This window comes from Tenrec ecaudatus, chromosome 2, assembly GCF_050624435.1.
Source record: "Tenrec ecaudatus isolate mTenEca1 chromosome 2, mTenEca1.hap1, whole genome shotgun sequence".
Classification (NCBI taxonomy): Eukaryota; Metazoa; Chordata; class Mammalia; order Afrosoricida; family Tenrecidae; genus Tenrec; species Tenrec ecaudatus.
The window spans coordinates 12,473,744-12,500,117 of record NC_134531.1 but is presented as its reverse complement, the minus strand read 5'-3'; the positions used below and the strand labels follow the sequence as shown (position 1 = coordinate 12,500,117).

The window sequence follows — 26,374 nt, the reverse complement described above, 5'->3', positions numbered from 1 at the left end:
GGTTTGAACCCACTCGGTGGTTCCCTGGCAGAAAAGGCCTGGCGATTTGCTTGCAGTGAAGTTATAGTCTGGAAACTATGCAGCCACTCTGCTCTGTAATACACGGGGCTCCATGTGTCACAACAGACTTGTCCACAGAGAAGAACTGAAGCCACCCGCTCTCCTTGGCTCGTGGTCCTTTCTTTTCACTGGTTCAATCTCTGTGTCTCTGGTCACCCCTGCCTCCCTGTGTCTTTGACCTTCTTGCCCACCTCTTCATAAAGGCTCTTTTATTTATTTTTTCTTTATTAATCACTTTATCAAGGGGGAATTCTTACAAATCTTATAACAATCCATCATTCATTTGTATTAAGCACACTTGTACATATGTTGTGAGCACCATTTCCAAAACATTTTCTTTCTACTTGAGCCCTTGCTATCAGCTCCTTTATTATATGTCCCCCAACCCTCATGAATCCTTGATCAATTATGTATTATTATTATTTCATGTCTTACATTGTCCGTTGTTCCCTTTCAACCACATTTCTCTTATTCATCTCCCTTGGCTGGGGGTGAGTGGGCTATATATCCAACCTTGGGATGGTTCGCCCTTCCTTCTCTTCCCTCCCCTCCCCTAATGAAGACTCTTGGGATGACCTTGAGCCCAACTGGATCATCTGCGATTATTGTTGGGTGCCATGGACCCAGTTCTGATTCAGCGTTCCTACTTACCCAGAAGGAACCGCTGTCCGGTTCAGCACCATCTTCACAACTACTGCGCGTGTGAGCCCATTGTTGCAGCAACTGTGTCAGTTCGGCTCACCAAGCATCTTCCTCTTTTTCCTGGTCCCTCTACCTAGCATGATGTTCTTTTAAATGGACTGGCATCAATTCTTTTCAGCCTTATTTATGTTTTTACATGCAAATAAGGCCAATCGTTTCCAGCTCCTTTCTACTGGAAACCTTTTAAAATGTCATTTCTTAGTGGTTGAAGAAATTGTCTTTTGTTCTGTTTTGGCTGACAACATCTTTGCGTTGTCATTCAGGGATTTGCTTTGCCTAAACCCTCTTTCCTTTAATAGGTAGTTAGATCTAGAGACTTGATTAGATTTTTTAAATCTTTGATGTTGTACAATTCCTATTGTATCACATCAAGACTCACACTTTGTCATCTCAGTTTTGATCAACTCACTTGTCATCTCACTTTTGATCAACACATTTTCCTCTAATCTACTCATTGTAAGGTTCCCTATTAATCAATCTTTTAAAAAATCATTTAATTGGGGGCTCGTACAGCTCCTGTCACAATTCATACACACATCCACTGTGTCAAGCACAGATGTACATCCGTTGCCATCATCATTCTCAAAACATTTGCCTTCTATTTGAGCCCTTAATATTGGGCACTCATTTTCCCCCTCCCTTCCATCTCCCTCATTAACCCTTCATAATTCATAAATTATTATTATTTTGTCATCAATCAATCTTTTATGTAATGGTTTTGGCATCCATTGATAATCAGGGAGGTGATTACAAAATGATATGATATTTTTTTGTTCTTTGATGCCTGATAACTGATCCCTTCAGCACCTCGTGGTCACACAGGCTGGTGTGTTTCTTCCATGTGGCCTTTCTGATGCTCACCTTCCCGACACAACCGCTGAAGACAAAGTGGGTGAACAACTAAATGTGGTGAAGAAAGCTGATGGTGCCCGGCTATCAAAAGAGATAGCATCTAGGGTCTTAAAGGCTTGAAGGTAAACAAGCGGCCATCTGGCTCAGACTCTAATTTCTTAAGGATATATGTGCAGAAAGCTTGCTTGATTGTATGGAGTTTCTATTTCCATGAGTTTGAAGTAGTACCATATCGCTTTCCTCAGTGAATGTACATATTTAAAGTCCTACCAACAGTATGTGAGGGTTCGAGTCTCTCTGAAGCCTTTCCACCATGTCCTTTTCTGTTTGCGGTTTTGTCACTGCTGGGTTAAGGTGGTGTATCTCATTGTTGTTCTGATTTGCAGCTCCTGGATGACTAGTGATCATGGGCATTCCTTCAGATATCTGTTGACCATTTGGACTTCATCTTTGGTTAACTGTCTGTTCATGTCTTTTTCCTCCTTTCTGATTGAGTTATTCAGCTCTTTCTAATTGAAGTGTTACAGTTTTATAGAGTTTAGAAAGCCGTCCCTTGACCACTGTGTCATTATGAAAACATTTTCCCCCTCTGAGGATTCTCTTTCACCTTTCTGATGAGGTCTTTTGCTGCACATACTTGTTTTATTTGTTAGCCCCAAGGCATCTATATTGCCATCCGCTGTGTGTGTTTCCTTTATTCTATTTGATAGTATGTCTATGCCCTAAAATAAGGCCCTTAAGTTTGTCTCTATGTCCTCAATGATGGTTTTTATAGTCCTGGGGTTTACATTTGGCCCTTTCATCATCTTGAGTTTGTTTTTGTGTGGGGATTGAGGCAGGAGCCCTGTGTCATTCTTCTGGAGATGGAGGTCCAATTCTGCCAGCTTCATTTGTTGGAGAGGCTATTGGTCTCTTTCAAGTTAGGGCCAATTCAAACCCTAATTTATTTTCCAATTTGAGAGGTTGATCTCAAAAAATAGCTTATGCTTTATGATTGCCTGTGGAGGCCATAATGAAACAAAAGAATGAAGTGTATTTATACAGTTCTGAGTTCCCAAAGGAGCCGTGGTCTCACTGTCCCATAAGTGCTGGGCTGCTAACCACAAGGCCCGTGGTTCAAACCTTCTAGCTGCCTGTGAGCAATACATGAGATGATCTCCTGCAAATATTTACAGCCTTGGAAACCCCGTGTAGGGTTGCTGTGAGTTGGAATTGACTCAGTGGCAGGAAGATGTTATTTTGGATCATCCTTTTGTCGTTTTAGGTTTTTGTATCTAAGGTATGTTTCTTGTACGCAACATACTGATGGAGCTTGCTTTCTCTGTCTCTTCACTGGTGCATTTACTACATGTAGATTCAGCGCAATCATTGTTAGTTATGAATTTATTGCTGTCATTTTGCTGTGTGTTTTTTAGTGGCGTGTTGGCTTCTTGTTTCTTGTTTTCTGTGCTGTGTTCCCTTGGTTTGCGCATTTTCTTGTCATTTAAAAAATTTTGCTCGTGTTTTAGTGTTCATTGAAGCTTTTGTGATTTTCCTTTTTTATTTTGATGGGTTTGTACACTTTCTTTGATGTTACTTATTAAATTCTTCCCAAATTCGAAACATTCTAGTTTTTCTTGAAATCTACTTGACTCCCAATGTTTTGTCTTTATGCTCTTTGCTCTTTTAATTTTGTTAATGGTCTTTATTGCAAATTGACCTCTCTGGTTCCTTGTTTTCAGTCTTCTAAGTCTGTCTTACTTTGGAGACTTCCATAAGTGGGTTGACTTCTGGGTGGTGTTATTTATATTGATCTCAGGTTCTGGTTCACTATTTTTATTAATTTCCCTTCGTATTTTTTTGTTGATAAAATCCTTTCATTTCTGTTTGTCAGGAAATCACCATTGTATTTGAGGGAAAGTTTCTCTGGATATAAGTTCTTGGTTGGCGATTGTTTTTCATTCAAAGTTTTATATACGAGGGAGTACACTCCCCCAAATGGATTTTTTCCAAAGTTATATTATTTAATTTTTTTTAACAAAACAACCTTATCACCTTCAAAATACTCTCCATTACACTTAATACATTTGTCGAATCTGAGATTCTATTTCTGGAAACATCTTTCAAACTCATATGTTGGGATGGCTGACAGCACCTCCTTGTTTTTTTTCTTCACCTCTTCTATGTTGTCAAATTGCTGTCTCTTCTTGTTCCTCTTCATTCATGGAAACAAAAAGAAGTCAAACAGAGTGAGATCAGTGAGTAAGGTGCGTGGGGCAAGAGGGGCATGCTATTTTTGCCAATAAGTGGTACACTGAGATGGCTGCCTGAGCAGGTGCATCGTTGTGGTGGCAAAACCAGCACCCCCATTTTACCACAAATCAGGTCTTTTTTTGGGGTCACATACTGATTATGCAATCATTATGCAAAAGATTATGCAATCTTTTCAGAACCTCTCAATTAGTGGTTCTCAACCTCTCTAACACCAAAACCCTTTAATACGGTTCCTCATGTGGTGGTGACCCCCCCAACCATAAAATTGTTTTCATTGCTACTTCATAACTGTAATGTTGCTGCTGTTGTGAATCAGGCGACCCCTGTGAAAGGGTTGTTCAACCCCCAAAGGGGTTGCAACCCATAGGTTGAGAACCACTGCTTTAAATAGAAAGCTTGATTACCAGTCTGACACGGTGGAACGAACTTCAGATGCACTAGGAGTTGACATTTTTGTCCCTTTGGGAAGTTCATGGACACCCAAAATGGGTTTATCATCAATTGGCATTTCACCTTTTTGAAATGAGACAACTACTCATACACTTGAGTTTTTCCCTTTGTGGTGTCCTTATAAGCTGGATCCAGTTTCACAGCAGTTTCTGTGGCGTTTTTCTCAAGCAGGAAACAAAATTTTAAGCCACATTCTGTTCTCTTAAATCAGCCATCACAAAAAAAATGAGGTTCAAGCGAAACTGCTTTTATAGAGAAAATCCAGTGACCAGAGAGAACCTTCCCAGGTGATGCCACTGTGTGCACTGAGAGTGAGTTGCTTGATGCTTGCCTAGTGGGGGAAAATGTATACCATGAAAGTTACGCTCTGCCCCGCACAATTCCATTTTTTTGTAGCTCCTCATATATTATCTCATTGCCTTATTGTATGCATAGTTACTGCTGAGAATCTTTTGACTCAAGTCCAAAGAATGAGAGGTCAATGAGGCAGATGTCAGAACCAGACTCAACAAGAAGAAAACAAGCTTTTCCAATGTCTACTTATATAGAAGAGAGGTCACAACCTGAGAAAATCTCTCAGTTGCAGCAGGACTGTGTCCCAAATAAAGAGGCTGCACTTCACTATAATCTTTCAGCTGCTTGGTGGCTCACAGCCAATCACATTGTGTTAGGTCACATTATGGGGATGATTAGGCCTCCGCTGTCAAACCATTGAGCATCCTGGCCCAGTTAAGTAGACACACAACCCAACTAGCATCGTCACCCATCACCTGCCTCATGATGGGTGTACTAGAGATATTGGTGCGCGCAGAGCTCTCTATTAACTGTTCATCCATACTGAAGGCCCTATGGCCGGTGTTTTTAGTTATCTATGAGTGATCAGCTGGTAAAGGAAGGGGTAGTAAACACCCATCAAGATGACCCATTTAGAATCCCCCTAATAATGTCTCTGTAGCCTTCTGAGCCGACCCTTTATCTTTCAATATAACTGGTCCAAGATATTCCCTCCAAAGCTACTGTTTTGATTAGACCCTGCTCTCTGGATTATACTGGTATATGATTCTGTAACACTGTTTCATAACATTGTAGTCACTACCTTTGATCTTGCTCACAGACTGAGGGAAAGATCAGTGTTTTGAACTAGCTGATCTTTGCACATTGGTTTTGGTATCCATCTAGCTGAAAGCTTGCTGAAGCCAAGATGTTCTCTTAAAATGAAAATGCCAAACCATGTCAGATTCCAATTTCAGTGGTTATCACATCAATGGTAATATTTTTGTTTTTTCCCACAAATTTCTAGAGTTCAGTCAGTTTCTACAACTGTTAGAATTGATGGTCTTCTTTCTCGTGGCCTATATTTCTTTGGAGACTTCCTTACCTTCCTTGAAATGCTTTGTCCACCCCAAAACTGTTATTTTATGTGGGTAGCCAATCCGTAAACTTCTTGCAAAGCAACAGTGATTTAGGAAGATGTCCATTTGGTTAGGTAGAAAATTAGATATTAGCCTTGACTTCACAATCATTCTCCCTCTCCCCCTCCCACTATGGTACAAAACAATTATCCTTGAAATTTAAATGAGGGTGAGTGTAGAGAGGAGACCCAAGGCCCAGTGTAGGCAACTGGGAGGAGACGAGCCAGTCAGGTTGCAGGGTAGCAATGATAAAATATATAACTTTCCTCTAGCTCTTAAATGCTTCCTCCCCCCACTATCATGATCCCAATTCTATATTACAAATCTGGCTTGATCAGAGGATGCACATTGGTACAGATAGGAACTGGAAACACAGGGAATCGAGGACAGAAAACCCCTTAAGGACCAGTAGTGAGAGTGGCGATACCTGGAGGGTGGAGGGAAGGCGGGGTGGAAGGGGGGAACCAATTACTAGGATCTACATATAACCTCCTCCCTGGGGGACAGACAACAGAAAAGCGGGTGAAGCGAGATGTTGGACAGTGTAAGATATGACAAAATAATAATAATTTATAAATTATCAGGGTTCATGATGGAGGGGGGAGCGGCGAGGGAGGGGGAAAATGAGGAGCTGATATTAAGGGCTCAAGTATAAAGTAAATGTTTTGAGAATGATGATGGCAACAAATGTACAAATGTGCTTGACACAATGGATGTGTTTATGGATTGTGATAAGAATTGTATGGGCCCCCAATAAAATGATTTTTAAAATTATCCTTGTTTTGAAGGCATCCTAATGAGACTAAGGCAAGTGTATTAGTAGGAGAACTTGTCTGTAGCCACCCACTGATCTCAGGGACGTGTTTAAACACATTTTGTTTGGAATAACCTGGTATTACCAGAACCCCAATAGCAATACCTTTGGACTTACAACCTTAATAAAATGTTGCTGGGTCATGCACCACCCCGCAACTATTGATATATTCTTTTATCTCATGTTATAGTCACTGGGTCCATCCATTTCTCCAAGTATCTTTTTTTTTTTTGGATGACCCTCTGCTTTATCAAAGGCACCCTGGTGGTGCAGTATTTAAGCACTTGGGTGCTAATCTAAGGGGCAGCTTGAATCTATCAATGACTCCATGGTAAGACCTAACAGTATGCTTCCAAAAGATCACAGCCTAGAAGACCCTCTGGGCACAGGCCTGTTCTGTCCTACAGGGACCATTGTGAGTTGGAATCAACTCGATGGCACACAGTAGCAATCGCTTCACCAGACACGGTATCTTTTTCCGGGGACTGCTCCCAGCAGTAACATGTCCAAAGTTAGCCAGACGGTCCTTTCATGCTCACCTCTAAGGCGACTCCAGGTTATACTTCTTCCAGGAAGATGTATTCATTCTTCTGGAAGTCCATAGAATAGTCAGTATTGCTTTCCAATGCCACCATTTGAAAGGGCCAAGTTTTCTTCGGTCTTCCTTTTGCATTGCCCCGCTTTTGCTTACTGCGAGCCAAACCTTGGGTCAGGAATGGAAACTTGGGCCTTCCCATCAAGGCGACAGCTTTTGCCTTGCAACACCAAAATAAGTACTTGTCAGTGCATTTGTCCAAGATTGCACATTGTTTGAGGTCTTGACTGATTTTTCCATGGGTGTTGGTTGCTGTCTCAAGACTGAAATTCTTGAGAACTTACATATCTTCACCATTTATTATAATGCCTATTGATTTAGGCAAGGGTTTTCAGTTGTAATGATAGTATTTAAGCTATCTTAAAGGGATTAATGATAGGACGTATTACTTATGAGAATGATGAAAAGGACTCAAACTGAATTTACTCTGTAAGTATATCATTATTGGGGTTAATGCATTACGAATTGGACTACTAACCACAAGATCAGCAGTTCAAAACTGCCAACAGCTTCGAGGGAGAAAGAGGAGACATTTTACTTCTGAGAAGAGTTGGTCTCAGAAACCACAGGATTCATGTTACCCTATCCCATAGGGCTGCTCTGAGTTGGAACGGGTGCGACAGCATTTAGTTAGTTTGTTTTAATATTGCTCTAGGACCCCTGGGGCCATGTCCCCTGGTGGCAAACGCTGGCTGCTAGCTGCATGAACACCTGTTTGAACCCGCAGCCCATCGGTGGGAGGAAGATGGAACTATCTGTCCCTGTAACGGTTTACAGCTTGGACACCATACATAGAGTCACTACAAGCCAGAATTTTTGGGCTGGGCTAGATGAACCTATTTGAATGCTTTTCTGCATTGGAGATCAATGTAAATATTTTTTGCCTCTTTATTGATCTGTCATCTTCCCCACTGCTAAATCTGGGTTATTATCGATCATTTTAAAAATTGGTTTTGGTTCAGATTATTTCGGTAGGCAGAGTTTTAAAAATAGGGAATTATAGAAAGGGAACCCATTTGAAGCTAAAGAAAGTTTCTTAACACTTAGCATTTGCTTAAAGAGAAGACTTTCCCTCCTATTGCAGTAAGGCATTGCCCTCTTGCAGTAAGGCATTGCCCTCTTGCAGTAAGGCATTGAATGATTTCCTCATTCTTCAGTCTTCTCTGTGAGTATGAAGCAATAGATTCAAATTATTGACAACCCTGCACACAGGCCCATCTTCCTTGGGTGTGGTTCCTATCAGCATTTCCTTAGCCCTTCCAGTCATGGCTCTGGGTGAATTATATTTCCAGCCACTGGATGGCAGCTAACTTCCACGAGTAGCCACCCTGTCAGAATTCCTCTTTCTGTAGTATCTAGACTGTGCATCATTTCCCATATTGTACTTGAAAACGAACAAGAAAAGAACCCAACGTGTAGTATCTCCGGATTAATCTCCTTTTATTAACCTCTGAACATAAGACTTTATAGGGCATGAGATTGAAATGCTGTAAATCTTATAACTGGCATTCGGAAGATCTCTTTTTAAAAAGAAAAGAAAAACCCAAGTCTGTTGATGGCAGTACAGGGTTCCTTTTATACCTCCATAGATCCATTATTAATAGTTGACTTTACCAATTTGACATTTCCACACCACAAATAATATTGCCACAACTGTTACCTGCAGGGGAAATATTTGTAAACCTTCACCTATGGCTGAAAGTAATGGTAGGTTGATGTGCAGTATATTGAAATCGCTCTCATGAATAATTCAGTCCACAACATTCTAGTTTGTAATTCTATTCCATTTGATAATCTCAGTAAAATGATAGTAAAAACGAGCACCTGCTTGTGTATTTCAGTGCAAGAAAAAATGTGCAAGTTGACCCTGGGGTAGGCCTCATGCGAAAGAGAGGAAATTAGAGTGCAGAGAGGAACCCGTTTTCGGTGTTTGTTTTCCTCTAGCCACACAACAGAGAGAATGGCTCTTACAGTAGAGACGTGAGCCTGACTTTCATACCTTCAGTGATTCCTTGTACCAAAAAGGCCCAAACATCACCACCACGATGGATGGCGCCAGACTAACCAGAGAGAACAAGAACCACGGTGACACCAGTGATAACTTAAAAGGCACATCTTCAGGAGGGGAGGATCGAGGGAGGCACTGTGTAACAGAAGGAAGTGACATTTCTGACTGGCTTCTATCTTCCCCTCACTTATTGGCATGGTTAGGTTCCAAGGACCCGTTCCTTATGTTAAAATCATCATGGTGTGGAAATTGAGGGTGACCACATCACATCGCAAAATGGAGGATGATTACCTCACTACACAACTGACAAATTACATCACCAATAACTGCCAAATTGTATCATCACATAACCACCAAATTAACTCCTTCCATTGTAACAACCAAACCACGGAGAATCATGGCCCTCCCAAGTTGACACGAAGCTTAATCACCACAACCAGAGTTACTCTTGCCTCATCCCACGGTGCTGGTTATTTCACGGCCAGACACATATCATTAATGCGCAAGACAGTTGCATAGTAGATTTTTGCTCTTGTTGTAGATGAGAAATATTGCATAGCGAGGTTGTTGATGAGTGAGGAGTGAGTGTTTACTTAATGAGCATTTATGCCCAGCCAATGCACTTCATGTCCAGCCAACACACAACTGGCAGTGGAGGCATGCGTAGCTGATCGTGGGGGAGGTGCAGGGCTGAGCAGCATTTTGTTCCATTGTGCACGCTTGGGGCCATTTTGAGTGAGAGTCTGGCTGGATAGATCTACATAAATGAACAACAAATTACAGGTAAGATGTTGTGCTAATTATAGTATTTAAAGCCCTTGTTTTAAAAGCACCCCAGTATGGATGATTGTGTTGGACTGGGTTCCCTAGAGTCGCAAACCCAGTGATGCTTATATAGATCTGTCTATAGAAAGGGATTTATATAAGAAATGACACACACAATATAGAAGTATATAAGTCCAGCCTGATTGAAGCCCATAGGTCAGATGTAAGCTGAAGGCTTCTCTAACTGGTATAGCTGTGGAAGCTGATGAATGGGATGCAGGATGATGAAGCAGGAAGGCCACAGGCTGGTGGATGCAGAGGTAAATGAATCCAAGGTCGTAGTCCACCGACGACTGCTGGGATCAGCAGGTGACACAAGAGATCCAGCAGAAGGCAAAGGGGCAAGAGAGAACTCAACGCTGCTCAGGGTTTCTCTCTTATACAAAAGGTCACACCCCCAGGGAGGTGTCATCAGGCTGCCGCAAGGCACCCCTACTTTCACCCAGTTGCCATAAACTCTAACCACCACGATTACATTTTTAAAACACGATTTTTATTGTCGTTGAAAACACTCAGAATAATGGTGTGAGCTGAGGAATTTCAGAGAAGGGACCTCAGACTCAGCAGGGACTTCCCAGGAGAGAGACCTGGGAACAGATCTTGAGTGACGGATGGTGCGCGTGAAAGGAAAGGGGCAGGAGGCGGTTTGAGGTGCTTCACTGCCATTTTATGCCCCTCTCTCCTCTGCATCTTAAAATGGAATGATAATACTGAAATAAGAGTTTCAAACTGATTTTCATGAGGTTTTATCTCTATGAGAGTCAAATAGAATTAATTAGGGAAAAATAGATCCAAAATAGATGACTTGCCATTTGGAAAACTTGCTACAGGATAAAGTTTTGTGACTTAAAAATGTTTGCCATTTCATTAAGTAAAAAATAAATTCCCCAAAGGGGATAACAGTTTTGAGAAAAATTGCCTCCAATTGTAGTTCTTTTAGTTGTAATTGCCTCACATTTTCTCTGAGGAGACTGCTGTTTTCTTCGGTGTTGTGCATTTTCTGGATTAGAAAAGCAATAGATTTTCTCCTTTCGCTCTCCATCACACAGCAAATTAACACCTTCCCATTTTGTCGTGCCACGCTTTCCTATTATCCTGTAGTAAAGACTGGGCCACGTCCTGCTTCCTTCCTTTCATTGTTAGTCAGAGAAACCCACTCACAAACCTGTTTCCCTGGTCTGCCTTCGTCTCGCTTGCGATCATATAATTTTAATTTGTGTCGGTCTGATTCCTGGAAGGGTGCCGGCACTGGTGATGATGTGGAAGACAACGTGTGGGATTCGCTTAGGGGCTCATTTTCCTGTTAGATTTTAGGTGAAGCAAGGAGGGAGCCTCAACGCAGAAGAGGCAGGGAAGAACCAGTTGGGGAAGGGGTGTGGATCTTGCTAAGAGAGCGGCAGGGTGGGAACTCCAAGGTGGTGAGATCGCGTTCTGCGCCTGGAGTTTGTATTTGCCACAGATTCACATGGCAGGCCTCTGCTTTGGGAAAGGAGGTGAGAACAGTGCAGTGCCCTTTCCCAGCCAGCTCTCAGCTCCTTTTCAGAACACTTACCTCTGGATCACGTTTCCTTTTATCATTTTTGCTCTAATGAAAAGGTATCCTTGAGGGAAAATACAACTGGCTTACTTGAGTTTTTCAATTTCGTCCTTTAACTTTTTTTTTTTTAAACGTTTTATTAGGGGCTCATACAACTCTTATCACAATCCATACATATACATACATCAATTGTATAAAGCACATCTGTACATTCTTTGCCCTAATCATTTTCTTTTTTTTTTAAATTTTAACAATTTATTGGGGCTCATACAATTCTTTTCACAGTTCATGCATATACATACATCAATTGTATAAAGCACATCTGTACAGTCTTTGCCCTAATCATTTTTTTCTCTTTTCTTCTTTTACATTTTATTAGGGACTCATACAACTCTTACCACAATCCATACATATACATACATCAATTGTATAAAGCACATCCATACATTCCCTGCCCCAATCATTCTCAAGGCATTTGCTCTCCACTTAAGCCCCTTGCATCAGGTCCTCTTTTTTTTTTTCGTCCTTTAACTTTTCCACATGTGGTTGCCCCGACTTCATTGAAGAGATTGAGACGGATTGCCGCCGTGCCCCGGTGGTGACATAGTGGTGAAGCGCATGGCTGGCTGCTCACTGCAAGGCTGGTCATTCAGGCCCATCAGCTTCTCCTTGGGGAGGAGGATGTGGCAGTCTGCAGCCGTTACATAATCCACAAAGACAATGCTGTACATCCTACCCTGGAGAGTAGCAACTGAGGTCTGAAAAGGTTGTGAATGGCCGTCGAAGGTGCGGTTATTGGTCTTTTCCCATCTAGAAGCAAAGAATAGTGAAGAAAATCAGACACATGGAAACAATCCACAGGACTAATGGAGTGTATGAACCTTAGCATCCATAGCCCTGAGAGTAGAGACACTAGATGGTGCCTACCACCACTGCTTACAGCTCTCAAACAGATCCCACTGGGAGCATGAAAAATGACCAGGCTTCTTCATCTGTAAGTGACTGGTGGAGCCCCAAAGATGATGGTTCCTAGCTCTCATTCAAGCTTGGAATAAAATTCACCCTTAGGGCTCAACTTTCTTTTACTTCATTAAAAAAAAAACACCCAAACATTTCATTGGGGGCTCATCAACTCTTATCACAATCCATCCCTGCATCCATTGTGTCAAGCACATTTGTTGCCATCGTCATTCTCAAAACATTTTCTTTCTACTTGAGCTTTTGGCATCAGCTCTTCATTTTCCCCCTCCCTTCCTGTTTCCTCTCCCTCACAAACCCTTGCTAACTTATAAATTATTATTATTTTGTGATGTCTTACACTGTCTGACGTCTACCTTCACCCACTTTTCTGTTGTCCATCTCCCAGGGAGGGAGTTATATATAGATCATTGTGATCGGTTCCCCCTTTCTACCCCACCTTCCCCTTCCCCTTCCCCTTCTGGTATCACTACTCTCTTTATTGGTCTTGAGGGGTTTATCTGCCTGGATTCCCTGTGTTTCCAGCTCTGATCTGTCCCAGTGTACATCCTCTGGTCTAGCCAGATTTGTAAGGTAGAATTGGGATCATGACAGTGGGGGTGGGGAGGAAGTATTACAGAACTAGAGGAAAGTCGTATGTTTCATCGGTGTTATACTGCACCCTGACTGGCTTGTCTCCTCCCCGTGACCCTTTTGTGAGGGGATGTCCATTTGCCTACAGATGGGCTTTGGGTCTCCACTCTGCACTCTTCCTCATTCACAATGATCAGAGTTTTTGTTCTTTGATGCCTAATCCCAGGTCTTATCGACACCTCATGATCACACAGGCTGGTGTGCTTCTTCCATGTGGGCTTTGTTGCTTCTCAGCTAGACTGCTTGTCTATCTTCATGCCTTTAAGATCCCATACACAATCTCTTTTGACAGCCGGGCACCATCAGCTTTCTTCACCACCTTTGCTTATGCACCTGCTTTGTCTTCAGTGATCGAGTCCAGAAGGTGAGCATCCTAGAATGTAGGGCTCAACTTTCAACCAAACAATAGACAGGTCTTAAAGGTGGACAATAACTCTCAGGAACGAATCACTTCTTAAACAGCAAACCATGGGCTCGCCACTCACTCTGTGGGGGGCATCTGCAGGCCGGCGCCTTGCATGTGGCTGCAGCCGGTGCGCACTGTGGCCCTCGGCGTGGGGGGTCTGGGACGCCCAGACACCCGTCCCCGGTCCAGTGGCGAGCTTCCCCGCATCTTCTCACCGGCTCTCAGGCCTCGCGCACCCAGTGCTGCCCAGGAAGCTGCTGTTGCTGCCGCTGCCCTCCACGTCTTTGAAGGTCTGCGCCCCGCGGGCCCGCTGGAGACCAATGGAGAGAGGCAGGTGGAAGTGACGGAGTCTGCGCGGCCAGGATGCGTTCATCATACAGACCTTAGCCAGCCACGTGAACACGCGGTGAAGGAGTTGCTGACCGTGGCTTACGCGCTGAAGACGGCCTGCGCCAGAACATCATCGCGGTCATCCCGCACCTCCCTTACAGCAATCAGAGCAAGATGCGGAAGCAGGGCTCCATCTTGTGCAAGCTGCTGGCGTCCTTGCTGGCCAAGGCCGGTGGGACCCACATCATCACAATGGGCCTTCCTCAAAAGGAAAATACAAGGCTTTTTCAGATTTCCCGTGGACAACCTCCCCGCCACCCCTTTCCTGCTCCAGTATGTCCAGGAAGAAATTCCAAATTACAGAAATGCAGTCATTGGAGCAAAGTCTCCCCATGCTGCGAAAAGGGCCCAGTCGTATGCAGAGCGGCTGTGCCTGGGGCTGGCCGTCATCCACCAGGAAGCCCAGTGCACAGAGCTGGACCCTCCCCGCCGATGGTCAGGAACGCCACGGTGCACCCGCGCCTGGAGCTGCCTTGGATGGTGGCCAAGAAGAAGCTGCCCATTACCGTGGTGGGTGACGTGGGCGGACGCATCACCATCATCGTGGATGACATCATCGATGACATGGAGAGCTTTGGAGCTGCCACGGAGATCCTGAAAGAAAGCGGAGCTCACAAGATCTATGTCATGGCCACCCACGGCATCCTGTCGGCAGACACGCCCCTGGTGATGGGCAGTCCTCCATCGATGAGGTGCTGGTGACCAACCCCGTCCCTCACGAGGTGCAGAAGCTGCGGTGCCCCAAGATCAAGACTGTGGACATCGGCTTGATCCTGGCTGAAGCCATCCCAAGAACTCACAACGCGGAGTCCATGGCATACCTCTTCTGAAGCATCACTGTGGATGACTAGCCCTCACGGTGGCCTCGGCCCCAGCACACCTTCAGGGTTCAAGTCACGCACTGTCTCCTTTCTGAGGAGGGCTGGGCATCAATCACCAGGAGGGAGGGAGAGCGTGTCTGTCGCCAAGATTGTGGAGGGCACTCAGTCAGTGAGGCGGGCAAAGCTAATGGAGAAGTGGCACCGCCCGAAGAGTCTGCTGTTGGCGTTCCTGCACCCCGAACTCCTTACGGACTCTTTCCCGGGAACATCCGGTTGCCTCTGACAGGGCAGAAAAGGCAGCGAGCGCCATGCTCTGTCTGCATCCCTTGTGAGCTCCCGGAGTCGCAGGAGTCTGTGTGTCTGCTGCCCTCATCCCAGTTAACCAGCCTCATTTCAGCCTTTTCTAGAGAATCCTCTTGTCCAGAAGCTGCCGGTACTCGGCCTGACAGAGAGAGCCCCATCCTGTGCTGTTTCCGGATAGGTTGCTCGTAGGTTGCTAATAAAAGACCTTGTCTCCTAGACAGACAAACAAACAAACAAACAAACCCAGCAAACCATGCAAGATCAGAAGGACAGTATTTGCCGAGGGAGGAAGCCTCCGACGGCAGGGAGGGCCGGGAAAGACCAATGGAAATAATAAGCATAGAGAGGGAATGGCAGAGCAGCACTGCTTCACTGTGGGGCTTGTGATTGATATCAAGAAACAAACCTTTATGACTTGTTGAATGTAAAAACAATTTGCTCTGTTAACTTTCACAAAAATCACAATTTAATACATAAATCGCCTAAGTGAGACAAAACCTTGCCAGACTCACTTCCAAGATGCATGTGGCCACTTTTTTCCTTTTCTTATTTTTATCCAAGACAAATTTGTTTGCTGGCAGTTCCTGGCACTTTCCATCTTCTTCTGGTCCTGACTCTGGCAGCTATTGATGGTTGTGTGACCTTGAATAAGCCATTGACCACAGCAGTCTCGTGAGAGGACTAACCAGATGACTTAACAAGAAGCCTCCGGGTCTAAATGAAATACCCACGTGAATGATCTCTGTCACTTTGATTCCAAGCACACCGCATGCTTAAAACAATTGCCAAATTCTATTACACATGGATTCTACATGCACAATCTTACAACACGGCATATAGAACCACAGAGAAAACATAACCCCACTCCTATCATCGAAAGTGAGGTTTGTCAGTGGAACACTGCCTGTCTAGTGTCTATGACTCCTGCAATAGCATTACTTTCTCTGAGGGGGAGAGATTTTTTCCATTGTAGATGCCCATATCGTGAACAAACGAGACTACCAGGACCATAATGCTTAGTCTTTGTGCATAAAGTTGAAGTGATTTATACCGTTCTTCTCCCAAGCCTGTATATAGAAAGCTCAGGAGTTCTGAATAACGAATGGAAATTCAGACGTAGGTGAATCTCAGTGTTCATTATCATTAGGTCTGCTGGTCCACTTGCTGCTGTTCCTAGTGCGATTGGAAGCTGCTTCTGAACCTTCCCAGATGGTGCTTTCCAAGCAGAGCGATCCCCACAGTTCCTGTCCACAACCCAAACATCAGCATCACACCACCAACACCTCCTTAATTAGGGACGTGCTTACAGTTATAATCTAAAGGGCAAGCAATAGTTTGGGAATGACCATATGGTTTAATTACTTGTAGTGTTAGAAATTCAAAGTTCAAAAAATATACAAGCATGTACAATGTTAATTAGAGCAATACGAGAAGAGTTTATGGATGGGATAATAATTCTTGCCTTGGGAAAGCAGTATGCTCTAAAGATCATAACAGATTTAGGTCACCTTTAAATTGAATTTTTTCCCAATACACACATGGGAATCCTATGACACCAATGTGTGGGATATAAAAATATAAAACAGAAGCCACAACTTATGTCCTTCTATTTTTTGTTCTGTTTTATGGTGACCAGATATTTATTTAAAGGAAAAAAATGTCCAAGGGGGCCATCAGGGGTCAAAACGGACTCAAAAGCCAGAAGTTTGTTTTTTTAGGACGTGTTGAAAACAGGTAAGCTCTCAGCTTCTAAGGGAAGGCTGTTAGGCAGGCTCATGCTAAATCCATCATGAATGCTATCTGTGATCAGATTATATCTATCTGCCTTCAAGAAATCAACACAACTATAATGCAACTTTATGCACCAAGCACAAAAGCTAGTGATGAATACATTGAAGAATTCTACCAACATTTTCAGTCAGAAATTGATTAAATGTGCAATCAAGATACATGAATAGTTATTGGAAATTGGAATGCAAAGTTGGAAACAAAGAGGAAGGAGCAGTAATTGGAAATTATGGATTTGGCGATAAAAATGAAACATAGATATTTGCAAAACCAACAACTTGTTCATAGCAAATAGCTTTTACATAACCTAAAAGGCAACTGTACACATGGACTTCCTCAGACGGACTACACAGAAATCAAATTGACTACATCTGTGGGAAGACCTGATGCTCAGTATCAGCAACTAAAACTAGACCAGGAGCCAACTGTGGAACAGACCACCAGTTTCTCATGTTAGTTCAGGTAAAAGCTGAAAAAAATGGGAAGAAGTCCACAGGAGCCAAAATGCATTCGACCTTGAGCTTATTCCACCTGGATTTCACGAACATCTCAAGAACAGATTTGATTCATTGAACACTAATGACAGAAGTGATGATGAGCTGTGGGAGGACATCAAGCTTATTATTCACAAAGAAAGCAAAAGCTCATTAAAAAGACATCAAAGAAAAAAGATCAAATATCTGCATGGATGTCAGAAAAAACTGTGAAACTTTCTATTGGTGATAGAGTAACTTAGGCAAATAGAAGAAAGGATGAAGTTAAGGAGCTGAATAAAAAATTTCACAGGGTAACTAGAGACGACAAAGCCAAATATTATACTGAAATGTGCACTGTGTTAGTTTGGGTAGACTAGAGAAACAAATCCAGGAAGATGCTCATATGCGTATGAGAAAAAGCTTTATATTCAAGAGCAATTGAAAATTGAGAAAACATCCCAGCCCAGATCAAGTCAATAAGTCCAATATGAGCCCATATGTCCGATACTAATCTATAAAGTCCTCTTCAGACTCACAAAACACATCCAATGACACCGAATGCAGGAAGATCACAGGGCAGTGGGTGGGAAGTCTGTGGATCCAGTGGCATTGTAAGCATCTCAGTATTGGCTGGGGTTTCCACGTGGCTCCTCCAATTCAGGGCATTAGTGTAGTTCCACATGTCTTGTCAGTAGAGTCAGGGAGTGAGTGGAGAGAGAGTGTGTCTCCTGCCTCCAAAGAGGAATACCAAAATTCCCAGAATCCTCAGGAGAAGGCCATGGCCACACAGAGACCTCGTTGGCTGTACAGTGATTGACAGACTAAATGACACCAGCTCATGTAACTACCACATGCAAGGACCGAGAACTAGAAAACGCAAAGGAAAGAACACACTCAGCCGAACACCTTTTAAAAGATTCTATAGACAAAACATTGAACGATGCAGCAAGCATTAAGAGAAGATGGACAGAATACAGAGTCACTGTACCAAAAGAACGAGTTGACAGTCCACATTTCAGGAGGTAGCATATGAACAGGAATCGATGGTGATGAAGGAAGAAATTCAAACTGCACTGAATGAATTCGCCAAAAACGAGGCTCTAGGAATTGACTGAAAACCCACGGAAATGTTTCAGAAAGCTGAAGAAGCACTGGAAATGCTCACTCATCTATGCCAGGAAATTTGCAAATCAGATACCTAGCCAACTGACTGGAAGAGATTTGTGTCCATTCTAAAGAAAGGCGATTCAACAGAATGCTCAATCTGTAGAATGATATCCTTGACATTGTACACAAGTAAAATGTTTGCTGAAGATTACCCAACCTTGTTTGCAGCAGCACAGTGACAGGGAGCTGGCAGTTGAGGCCAGATTCAAAAGTTGCCATGGAACAAGGGATGTCAGTGCTGATGTTGGATGGAGCTTGGCTCAAAGCAGAGAATATCAGAAATGTTTACTCGTTTTTCATTTGGTTACTTGCTGAAGATCAAGGACTGCAGCTTCTAGTAAGGTTTACAACTCAATGTAAAGAAGACCAAAATCTTCACAACTGGGCCAGTAGGTAACAGCATAAGAAATGTTGAATTTGTCAAAATACTTTGTCTTGTTAGGAATCCCAATCAATGATCACAGAAGCAGCTGTGAAAAGATCAAATGACGCATTGCACTGGGCAAATCTGCTTGCTCAGGTCCTCTTTAAAGTGTTGATAAGTAAGGATATTACTTGGAGGGCTAAGGGAAGCCTGACCCAAATGATGGCATTTTCTTTTTTATGCCCTGACTAATATTTTTATTGGAAATCTTACCATTCTAATATATTCCTTGTCTTCCCATACAGTTCAGTTGTTCAATCCCATCCAGTGGGGATATAAAATCATCAATGTTATCAACTCTCCTCTCCCCGTCTCCCCATCCCTCTCACTTCCCATACCCTCTGGGAACCATTACTCCTATCAGTGTCTCTGAGGGGTCAGCTATCTTGACTACCATGCACCTAGAAATTAAAAAAAATAATTTTATTGGGGGGCTCATATAACTCTTATCAAAATCCATTGTGTCAAGCACATTTGTTGCCATCATCATTTTCAAAACATTTTCTTTGTACTTGAGCCCTTGGTATCAACTTATCATTATTTCCCCCCTCCCCACTCCACATTCCCCCTCATTCACAATGATATGATTTTTTTTTGCTCTGGGTCTTTGATGCCTGATACCTGATCCCAGAGACACTTCTTGATCACACAGGCTGGTGGGCTTCTTCCATGTGGGTTTTGTTGCTTCTCAGCTAGATGACTGCTGCTTATCTTCAAGCCTTTAAGGCCCCAGGTGCTTTATCTTTTGATAGCCTGGAACCATCAGCTTTCTTCACCACATTTGCTTATGATTCCACTTTGTCTTCAGCGATCCTGTCGGGAAGGTGAGCATCATGGAATGCCAGGTTATTAGAAGAAAGTGTTCTTGCGACGAGTGAGTACTTGAGTAGAGGCCCAATGTCCATCAGCTACCTTAATACTAAACCTATAAATATATGTACATAGACCTATTTCCCCATCATCATATGTAAATATATTTAACACCCACTTCCTTTCCCTTGCCTCCGCCTCTGGGTTGTCATAGTGGGTACAATGATGGGCTCAAACATAAGAACAATTCCAAGAATGGCACAGGACTGGGCAGTGTTTCCTTCTGTTGAATATAAGTAGGAACGGATGGGATGGCATCTAACAACAACAACAACAACAACAAGCTCCTCCAACATCATCCCGGAGCTACATGACCTAATCCCTGTCACAGATAGTGGATGAATGGAAAAGCAGGCTTTGGTCATATGGACAATGGAGCATTAGATAACACTTAACACTTAATGAAGAATCCAAGAAATACCTCCCCAGTGGATGAACCTGGAGATCATTAGGCTGAGTGTGACAGTTAAATCACAAAAGGACAAATCTGGTATGAGTCCACTACAATAAAGTCAAGGACAGGATCACACACACAGTGGTTTACGTTGACAGGTACTAAAGATGCAGTGAAAACACAGATCACCAGCGCAGCAGACCCTCCCCTCTGAGGCTCACTCGACTTTGCAATGAGCTTGCAGAACTTACTATGATTTTTAACAAAAGATAAAATTCTCTAAGAGTATGCATGGCACATTTACCCTTACCAATCACTAGCACTCATACCAAACCAACGTTTTTTTTTAATAAATAAATCATTTTATTGGGGCTCATACAACTCTTATCACCATACATACATATATCAATTGAGTAAAGCACCCTTATACGGTTGTTGCCTTCATCATTCTCAAAATTCCCCTTCCACTTGGGTTCCTGGAATCAGCTCATTTTCCATTTTTCCCTCCCCTCCCTCCCCATTCCCCTCTCCCTCATGAACCCTTAATAATTTATAAATTATTATTATTTTTAAAAAAAACATTTTATTAGGGGCTCATACAACTCTCATCACAATCCATTCATATACATACATCAATTGTATAAAGCACTTATCTTACACTGCCCGGCGCCTCCCTTCACCCACTTTCCTGTTGCCCATCCCCCAGAGAGGAGGTTATATGTATATCCCCGAGATCAGTTCCCCCTTTCTACACCCACTTCCCTCCTGGTATCGCCACTCTCACTACTGGTCCTGCGGGCTTCATCTGTCCTGGATTCCCTGTGTTTCCAGTTCCTATCTGTACCACAGTGCTGGTCTAACCAGGCAAAACCAACATTTTGGCACTAAAACAGGATGCCTGGCTTTGTGAGGCAGAACAATGTCTGATTACAAGAATGTCATCAGATATTGTGAACCCATCTCTCTGAAACCAAGCAACAATTTCTTTTTTTTTGTTTGTTTGTTTTTTTTTAAATTTTAACAATTTATTGGGGCTCATACAATTCTTTTCACAGTTCATATATATACATACATCAATTGTATAAAGCACATCTGTACAGTCTTTGCCCTAATCATTTTTTTCTCTTTTCTTCTTTTACATTTTATTAGGGACTCATACAACTCTTACCACAATCCACACATATACATACATCAACTGTATAAAGCACATCCATACATTCCCTGCCCCAATCATTCTCAAGGCATTTGCTCTCCACTTAAGCCCCTTGCATCAGGTCCTCTTTTTTTTCCCCTCCTCCCTCCCCCTTCCCCCCTCCCTCATATGCCCTTGGTAATTTATACATCGTTGTTTTGTCATATCTTGCCCTATCCGGAGTCTCCCTTTCCCCTTCTCTGCTGTCCCTCTCCCAGGGAAGAGGTCACATGTGGATCCTTGTAATCAGTTCCCCCTTTCAAGCAACAATTTCTTCAAAGAAGGTTTGTGGCTTTTGGAAATGCTCCAGAAGAGGTTCTGGGAAACTTCAAAGGAAGACATTTCCAGTCAGAGAGAAGAATGATTTGATCACTCAGAAGGAATTCAAAGGCAGGTTTGAGTATCATGCTTTTGGTGACCCTGACTCCCTCCCCCACCCCAAATATTGTTGCAAACTCTAAGAGGATTGACCCATCTTCGTCCCAGCTGTATCTCCAGGTATTTTCCCAGTGCTCGTTAAATGAATGAAAAATAGCTTTATTTGTAACCTTACCCAAGAGCTAATTGGGTCTTTAAACCACAAACCACCTACAGTTACAAATTATATCAGTTACTCCACCACCAACAAAACATTAATATTGCCAAGGAAGACAGAAATAACTTAATTTATTAACCTGTGTCTTCTCACTATTTCCCATATATTTTACTTCCCTTAAAGAGAATAGCATAATTTGTGATGAATGTCATTATTCCCTATAGCTTTTGCACAACAAATCTCAGACAATTGCTTTCATCATAAGAAAAAAATGCTGAAATATTGCAGAGACCAAATGTATGACCGATTTAAAATATAAATGAAGAATAAGTTCATTTTCTTCCCAACATAACTAAATAACACAATAGCTGGGCAGAGCAAATGCTCCTTCAGAATTTCCTTCAGGCTGAGTTGAAATGCTTCCTTCTTATCAATATCTGCATCACAGCTGTCCCTAAAGAACAGGAGCGAAGGATATTTGAATAACGTTAATATGTACACCCATTTCCCATCCTAAACACATTCAGCGGTGCTTTATAATGCAACATCTAGTTCCTGCTGTGAAGAGAATACTCAGTAGACAGATTTTATATCTATTATTAATTCTTTATTCACAGCTTTTAACACTGAGCCTGATAGTCCAAGTTAGCCCCCAGGTGGATTCCATCTTCCCAATGAAATTGTATGGTTAATTATGTGCATTAACTTTCACCAAATAAAATACGGATGGATGAGGGACATGATAAATAAAATATTTGGAAAAAAATAGAGCCCTTAACTGTTGATTTCATAGTAGACATAAATGTTTCTCAACTGTTACTTTCTTTGGATCGACTTACCTTGCAAATATTATGATGGTTTCTGTTTTAATGGAGACCAAAGAGAGCAAGGACAGATCTAAAGATCAAGCCTGGTGACATGCTTCTAAGTATAATTAAGGAGCAAATATTATCTATTATGAGAAAATATATTAGTATGGGCTATTGATCTTATCAGTTAATCAACGTATATTTATTTTACATCTCTGATATGCCCAACAGGATGGTATTCGTGTACAAAGCACACTCCCTTACCTGAAAGAGTTTGTAATCTAGCAAAGGAGATAAAACTGAGTAAACTAATTAGCCAAGAACCCAGTACTAAATTGTAGAACTTTTTAAGGCACATGGGAATTTAGGCTGCTACATCAAACTCCAAACCCCAAAATATTAACAGCCAAACTGTGCTGTTGGGTAGATTCCAACTCATGGCAACCCCATGAGAATCACAGTAGAGCTGTGCTAGGAAGGATTTTTAATGAGTGCATGAACTTTCTAAAGTACCTTCCCCGCAAACTTACTGCCTATATATATATATAAAACAGCTTTATTCATAATAAGTTAAAAGTGGGAGATAAACAGCAAATAAGCAGCGCTAGTCAACTAGTGATGGATAAACATGTCTAAATGCATATTGTGTGATAAACCTCAGTAAGTGGAACAATAGAATACACTGCTCAGCAATAAAAACGAATGACCTCCTGAGGCATCCAACAAGACGAATGAGTCTTAGCAGAGTCATTCTAAGTGAGAGAAGCTAGACACAGTGGGCGCTTGTTATTAGTACTGTCGAGTGACGTTTGACTGGTCCTGTGCCATTCTTATACTTATTGCAATGTTGAGCCCGAGTCCACAGAACATATTCTCACCAACAGAATAATCCATGCACACCAATTCATCTCCAGTCTTCCTTACTAATTTTCAATCTTCCACAAAAAGTGATATTGCTTTCTTTCTTGACTCTCCCATTTTTTGGGGAGCTAATACAGCTATATGGTTTCATAGTTCAAGGACATCTAGCCGTATTGTACAATTGACACCACAATCAGTTTCATTCTGCTATATGGTTTCACAGTTCAAGGACATCTAGCCGTATTGTACAATTGACACCACAATCAGTTTCATTCTGCTATATGGTTTCACAGTTCAAGGACATCTAGCCGTATTGTACAATTGATACCACAATCAGTTTCATTCTGCTATATGGTTTCACAGTTCAAGGACATCTAGCCGTATTGTACAATTGACACCACAATCAGTTTCATTCTGCTATATGGTTTCACAGTTCAAGGACATCTAGCCGTATTGTACAATTGACACCACAATCAGTTTCATTCTGCTATATGGTTTCACAGTTCAAGGACATCTAGCCGTATTGTACAATTGACACCACAATCAGTTTCATTCTGCTATATGGTTTCACAGTTCAAGGACATCTAGCCGTATTGTACAATTGACACCACAATCAGTTTCATTCTGCTATATGGTTTCACAGTTCAAGGACATCTAGCCGTATTGTACAATTGACACCACAATCAGTTTCATTCTGCTATATGGTTTCACAGTTCAAGGACATCTAGCCGTATTGTACAATTGACACCACAATCAGTTTCATTCTGCTATATGGTTTCACAGTTCAAGGACATCTAGCCGTATTGTACAATTGACACCACAATCAGTTTCATTCTGCTATATGGTTTCACAGTTCAAGGACATCTAGCCGTATTGTACAATTGACACCACAATCAGTTTCATTCTGCTATATGGTTTCACAGTTCAAGGACATCTAGCCGTATTGTACAATTGACACCACAATCAGTTTCATTCTGCTATATGGTTTCACAGTTCAAGGACATCTAGCCGTATTGTACAATTGACACCACAATCAGTTTCATTCTGCTATATGGTTTCACAGTTCAAGGACATCTAGCCGTATTGTACAATTGACACCACAATCAGTTTCATTCTGCTATATGGTTTCACAGTTCAAGGACATCTAGCCGTATTGTACAATTGACACCACAATCAGTTTCATTCTGCTATATGGTTTCACAGTTCAAGGACATCTAGCCGTATTGTACAATTGACACCACAATCAGTTTCATTCTGCTATATGGTTTCACAGTTCAAGGACATCTAGCCGTATTGTACAATTGACACCACAATCAGTTTCATTCTGCTATATGGTTTCACAGTTCAAGGACATCTAGCCGTATTGTACAATTGACACCACAATCAGTTTCATTCTGCTATATGGTTTCACAGTTCAAGGACATCTAGCCGTATTGTACAATTGACACCACAATCAGTTTCATTCTGCTATATGGTTTCACAGTTCAAGGACATCTAGCCGTATTGTACAATTGACACCACAATCAGTTTCATTCTGCTATATGGTTTCACAGTTCAAGGACATCTAGCCGTATTGTACAATTGACACCACAATCAGTTTCATTCTGCTATATGGTTTCACAGTTCAAGGACATCTAGCCGTATTGTACAATTGACACCACAATCAGTTTCATTCTGCTATATGGTTTCACAGTTCAAGGACATCTAGCCGTATTGTACAATTGACACCACAATCAGTTTCATTCTGCTATATGGTTTCACAGTTCAAGGACATCTAGCCGTATTGTACAATTGACACCACAATCAGTTTCATTCTGCTATATGGTTTCACAGTTCAAGGACATCTAGCCGTATTGTACAATTGACACCACAATCAGTTTCATTCTGCTATATGGTTTCACAGTTCAAGGACATCTAGCCGTATTGTACAATTGACACCACAATCAGTTTCATTCTGCTATATGGTTTCACAGTTCAAGGACATCTAGCCGTATTGTACAATTGACACCACAATCAGTTTCATTCTGCTATATGGTTTCACAGTTCAAGGACATCTAGCCGTATTGTACAATTGACACCACAATCAGTTTCATTCTGCTATATGGTTTCACAGTTCAAGGACATCTAGCCGTATTGTACAATTGACACCACAATCAGTTTCATTCTGCTATATGGTTTCACAGTTCAAGGACATCTAGCCGTATTGTACAATTGACACCACAATCAGTTTCATTCTGCTATATGGTTTCACAGTTCAAGGACATCTAGCCGTATTGTACAATTGACACCACAATCAGTTTCATTCTGCTATATGGTTTCACAGTTCAAGGACATCTAGCCGTATTGTACAATTGACACCACAATCAGTTTCATTCTGCTATATGGTTTCACAGTTCAAGGACATCTAGCCGTATTGTACAATTGACACCACAATCAGTTTCATTCTGCTATATGGTTTCACAGTTCAAGGACATCTAGCCGTATTGTACAATTGACACCACAATCAGTTTCATTCTGCTATATGGTTTCACAGTTCAAGGACATCTAGCCGTATTGTACAATTGACACCACAATCAGTTTCATTCTGCTATATGGTTTCACAGTTCAAGGACATCTAGCCGTATTGTACAATTGACACCACAATCAGTTTCATTCTGCTATATGGTTTCACAGTTCAAGGACATCTAGCCGTATTGTACAATTGACACCACAATCAGTTTCATTCTGCTATATGGTTTCACAGTTCAAGGACATCTAGCCGTATTGTACAATTGACACCACAATCAGTTTCATTCTGCTATATGGTTTCACAGTTCAAG

General features: G+C 42.1%; 1 protein-coding gene and 1 pseudogene across 1 annotated transcript in view; both read left to right on the top strand.

The window, feature by feature from the left end:
* The window catches only part of DNAH5 (dynein axonemal heavy chain 5), a 378,136-nt gene that overhangs the window by 41,973 nt on the left and 309,789 nt on the right, over positions 1 to 26,374 (top strand). The window lies entirely within an intron of this gene.
* On the top strand, positions 13,638 to 14,766 carry LOC142440681 (phosphoribosyl pyrophosphate synthase-associated protein 1 pseudogene; annotated as a pseudogene).